The sequence below is a fragment of the Eretmochelys imbricata genome, chromosome 6 (genome assembly GCF_965152235.1).
Source record: "Eretmochelys imbricata isolate rEreImb1 chromosome 6, rEreImb1.hap1, whole genome shotgun sequence".
NCBI classification, from domain to species: Eukaryota; Metazoa; Chordata; order Testudines; family Cheloniidae; genus Eretmochelys; species Eretmochelys imbricata.
Window position 1 is genome coordinate 98,307,301 of NC_135577.1, and position 6,000 is coordinate 98,313,300.

Sequence of the window (6,000 nt, forward strand, 5' to 3'; positions counted from 1 at the left end):
TCTGGAGGGACAACCTTGATTCATTTCATGTCACTAAAAGCCAGAGTGTGGATGACAAACATGGACATTGACCTTTGATGCTGCTGTTCAAGTTGCCATATGAAAGAAAAATGTATGTAATGCAGAGCATGGCAGTGAAAACTGTAGTTGGTTCAGGGAAATGTAACCTTATTTAAAATTTAAATGTTTTTCCTCACATGTATTACACACTTCATAAATGGACTCAAATATGGACATATTTTCCAGCGCAAATCATCCACATGTTGAGGAAAACTGTCTATTTCTGAGGGAAAATTGACCCATTTTCTAAATGAGTCTTAAAATGTGTTTTAGATACTAAAATAGCTTCTTTTCCTAAAACTGTAAATAAAGTTACATGTTGGGCTGCAAAATCATATGTAACAAGATGCTGAATATATCTATATGAAATTCCATTGAAAAACTTGTGAAATGTGCACAGGTTTTGCTATCCACATATCTTTGTTCTGTGTCTGAAGAGTGTGTTCTGAATGCCATATCGAAGGAGAATAATTATTTAAGGTGGTACAACTGCGATAAAATATTAAATAAAGGAATGTTACGGATGAATGAGAATAATTCCGATATTTTTTCATTAAACTGTGGAAAAATCTCTCCCTAAAAGTGTTTGGAAGTGAAATCATTAGCAATGATTTTGACAAAGCATTGAAAAATACAATGGAGGGAAAAGTTGTGATCTGGCTGGCCATACCATGCCCCCTTACTTCTGAGCTGCTCCTGGCAGTGGCTCTGCCTTCGGAGCTAAGCTCCTGGCTAGCAGCTGCCCAGGTCTGAAGGCAGCAGCACAGAAGTAAGGGTAGCAATACCACAACTCCCCCCCCCCACACACACACACACATATAAACACCTTGTAACCCCCCCCCCCACCCCCACAACTCCTTTTTGGATCATGACCCCTATAATTACAACCCCATAAAAATTCAGATTTAAATAGCTGAAATCCTGAAATTTATGATTTTTAAAATCCTATGACTGTGAAATTGACCCAAATGGATTGTGAATGTGGTAGGGCTCTAGTCATGATGCAATGCAGCTGCTTTGGGCTATACTGTCATTGCAAGGCAGTCCCAAAGCCAACATAGAGGGGCTCCAGAGCATCATCCCATTTTAGAGGGCTCCTTGATAGTATAAAGTTGGCTCAGCAGCTCCTGATCCATCTCCTGGGAGGTGAGAGGGCAAGAATGAGGGTATCATTTGGTTTTTCTTATAGACCCCAAATTCCCATCTGTCATATCAGCCCCCACGATCAAGAGAATGCAAATGCCACCTTTGCATCCCTTCTGAACTGTATAGTGCTTTCCTTGGGCATAGCCATGGATCTAGGCCAGTTGGTTTTCTCAGTCTGTAATTGTTCCAATTGTGTAATTAGGTATTGTGATGTTTAACATAGTATTGGATTTTCTATCTGGTCGAGATGGCAGTCAGACCTCTATTGCGCTTAAAAAAGTGTCTCCTTTTTTCAAATACGATGCGCATGATCAGTTCCCCACTTCCCAGACCCTTGTAAGATTGTAAGATCCTTGTGCTAGGGAGTTTGTCTCCATCCTGAACCATAAAATGCCAAGTACACTTAGAAAGTTATATGAAAAATAAAAAATAATATCATTTTCTCCGACGCATCCTCTCACACCAAGGACTGAACAGTAAATTGAATGGCTTGTTGATGAAGTCTAAATTCATTCTAATGTCAATTTGCCCAACCAGTTGAATCATTTCTGAATGGGCTGGCATGCACTTCAAATGTGTAATTGAGTTTGCTTTGATACTCACAATACAAGCAGGCTGGCTGTGTGTCATTCGTTGTTAAACTGGAAGTTGTTTCCTCCAAACCTAGCAGTGCAGCTGCACTATTTAAAGGTAAATACATTGAACGGGTTTATGAATTGTTTAAAGATTAAACGTATAAGCCAGAAAAATGTTGCTGCATCAGTGTATTAAAAATAAATAAATAAAGGAAAGCAGGAAATTTGTGTCCGAACAATCTAAGATGGATGCAACTAAACTTCATTCTGCAGCTACTGTGTGTGTGTGTGTGTGTGTGTGTGTGTGTGTGTGAAAACAATCTGGAACACTTTCAGTCCTCTGTTCCGCCTCAGTGTTGCTCCCAGCAATTGTGATTTCCTTTGGGCCTGGAAATGTGCAGCAGAGATGGGCTGATCATTTAACAAAAAACAAAACAAAAATGGAAAAGGGGCACATTTCATATCTGGGTATGCGTGACCTAAACTCACCGGTTTTCAATCTCTGAATGTGGATGTCTTGTAAAAGTTCAGGATAGTTCATGGCGTTATGGCTTAACTAAGTAAACAGGTGCAAATAAAGAGCCAATTAAATAGTAGCCACAGGTTATGCTATTGAGAGGTTCAACTGAACTTGAGATCACTGGTTGGTAAATAGGCATGTTGCAAGCTGTGTGGACCCCCAAGGGTCTAAATGACTTTTTTTCCTGCAAACATATTGTTGTTTGTTCTTTTCTCTCAAATGGACAGCTGCTCTTTGAGAATATTTGAAATAAAATGAAGCCTGCGAGTGCCTAACAAACAGATTTGCAAGATGTTGCTATCTGTGGAAGAGCGATGAAAGCCAAGTTGGAAGGAAAGGGTCCATGGGTGAAATTAATCATGAAGCAAAGGGCCCATGCAAGACCTTATGGGCTGCTTAATCCCTTAAATTCCACTATTTATTAATGTGTTAAATACCTACAAGCCTACAATGTACCTTTTCTTTCTTGGTTTTAGGACTTCCTTTAGCCCCCACCCAATCTGATCCAAATCTGTTTTGTCATATTTGTTATCCCTTGAATAAATCAATTTTATTTTGCATATTTAAGCATAGTGAAACTAGATTCATGAATTTATGCACTAACTGGTATGTGTAACAGCATGATTTATCAGTGCTATCTTCCTCTTTACTCCCCCTTCTCCCTCCGAGTGCTTGTCAACCCCACATGTTGCATCGGGTCTTATGTTCAGGCTCCAGTGCTACAATCTGATTCACCCAGACGTATGGTTGAACTCAAAGTGTTCCATGTCTTCAGAGATCCAGCCCTGATAGGGCTTTCAACTGTAAACAGTTTGAGGTAGAGATTGTCTCTCATTATATGTTTGTGCAGCATCTAGCACAACAGGATCCTGACCATGATTTGAGGTATCTGGGCGCTAGTGATAATTATTTCATGAAAAGACACAATAAAGGGGTTGGAAAGGATCTCAGGTTGAAAGTGCTGTTGATGACAGGTTGGCCCAGGGTGCTGATAAAGGGATCATGGAAGCTTTTATCGAGAGCACATTGGTTCAAACCAAGCCTACACTGATAGTCACCAGAAGTTGTTACCATTTGACTGCTGTTCAGTGGCCTATGTGAAATAAGTTTAGTACTCTCAGAACCATTCTTAGTGGGAAAATGTCCGCCTCTAAAAAGCTAATACCACTAATGACACTTACTGGAACCTTTGTGGCAGTCAGCAGAGGGGCCTAGAATGGAATAGGTTACTGAGACCGAACTATCCTTTTAACTTTTACACATCATGGCTAAGGTACATTGATGAGACAGTGTACGAAGCTATTACTGTACCTCTACTGTAGATAATCAGAGGGCTTGGTCTCTACATCTGCCAGTCAGACACTTTGCACAAAGACAAAAACAACTAAAAAAACCCCCAAACCCTGAAATTTTAAAAAAGGACTGCAAAAAAAAATTACAGAGGGAGAGAGAAAATCACAAATGAAGTGCTCGTGCTTGTACTGCAAAAGCTTGGGCAGTGTGCTGCAGCAAAAAACCTAGGCTTTCTCTTATTTCTTGAGCAAATTACTGGGAGTTGAAAAATAAAAGGCTTGCATAATTACATAGTTACAGCTGACTTGTTCTGCCAACTTTGACGGAAATAAGGGTGAAGCCATGGTAGGCTAGCAAGAAATAAGAGACATTCAGGCACTAAAGTGGCTGCTACCCATTGCTGTCTGAGAAAGAAATATTGCTATTTTGGCTGTAGCAAATTGTTATTTTTTCAGTAAGCGCTTGAAGGGAAGGAGTAGTTGGATTCAAGAAAACTACAGCATGGGTAATGTTGAAAATACGGAAACCAAATTTTTTTGTTCTTCCTTAGGCAAATCTCAGTTAGGGCTGACTGACTAATTTCTGTGACCTTGACCCAGAGGGAGAGCTTACTTCTCAATAACTCCCAGGCGATTCACGCTCTTCAGAAAGTTGAGCTTTGTGTTTCACCTCCCAAAACTAAAGCAACCTATTTGGATCAAATCATGCATGACGATTTTGGGATGTAGGTGAAATGAACGGAAGCCAATATAAACTTATTTCTTTTAGCAGCACTGACTGAGGTTTCACAGGTGAAAGTGTGTTTTGTTTTATTTTTGATTTCCTCCAAGATTATCCATTGCATTTGTCTTTACACAGTTGCTAGGAATTAAGACAGGTTTCCGAGTAGCAGCCATGTTAGTCTGTATCCGCAAAAAGAAGAGGAGTACTTGTGGCACCTTAGAGACTAACTTGCATCCGATGAAGAGAGTTGTAGCTCACGAAAGTTTATGCTCAAATAAATTTGTTAGTCTCTATCCGATGAAGTGAGCTGTAGCTCATGAAAGTTTATGCTCAAATAAATTTGTTAGTCTCCAAGGGGCCACAAGTACTCCTTTTCTTTTTAGGAATTAAGAGAATCTGGGACCTAAGATATTTCTTAGCTGGGATGTGACTTTGTGTGCCAAACTGGCAGTAATAGGAGCTAGATATATTATTTAGGATAAAAAGTTTACTTGAGCCTTCACCCAGAATGAAGACTGAAACTACCTGCACAGGAGAGTCAGTTAACTCTTCATTCACTTTTCGAATTCTTACACCTCTGCTGCCTCCTAGATTTCTGCTGAGACAAGTTATAGGAGCACTGAAATCAGGGAAGGATTAAGAGAGGAAGAATGGTCCAGTGGTTAGTGTGCACCCTGGATAATGATGAAAGTTACACAAGGGAGTGGTTGTCCCTCCACTTGTATGTGGAGGAGAGTTTTAGTGGTGATCCAAGGAGGTGCAAGTAGAAGAGAAATGAAAGTTAGAAGGGAAATTAGGAATATAGTGTATTGCAGTAAATTGTGGGCTGGGAAAAAGTCAGTCAGTTTCAAAGGAGGGATTAGAGCTCACAGTCTCCTGACTATCTTTAATCAGCTAGACCAGGTAGATTTTCCAAAATCCACCCTTGTGAATTTTCCCATGCATTTTTTACACAAAAAGGGGTTTCTTGAGTTTTTTTGCCTGGCTTAATATAACAGAATTTTATGAAACATCTAAATGTGGGGGCTGCAAAGCCATATGACATGAATTAGAGAAACATTTTATACTGTTTTTTCCAGAAAAAAATTGTATCCATGTCTCACATCTAGCATTGTATAATCAAATACTGGCCAATATGGACCCAAATGGACAGACAGAGTGACCATATATGGCAAATTCCATTTCCCTAAAGTTGCTTGAGATGGTGATATTTGCCTCTCTTGTATTACTCCTAGAAGCTCAGGCTTGAAATTGCCCTACTTTTTTGTGGTACAAAAATTACTCTGTTGTAATAATACAATATGGTGACTTTTAACTGGTGAATAAGCCCCTTTGTTTTCAGTTTAAACTGGTTTGTACCAAAAAAAAATCCCAGGTTTTACAAAAACTATTTTTTTTTCCCGATTGTCATCCTACTTTTATAATATTCAGATATGTAAAAAAAGAACTTTTTTTATTAAGAAAATACAATACATTGCATGAGATGTATGTATTACAATAATACATTAGTCTGTGTGTATATGCAAAGCTGCCTGTTGAAGTAAGGCTATGTATTAGTCTAGAAGATACACACAATAAACAAACAGGCACGCAAGCAAGCTCTGAAGTGTGGGCACATCTGAACATACTGATGAATCTCATGCCCACCATGTACACATTTCAACCTGTTACCAGATAACAGTG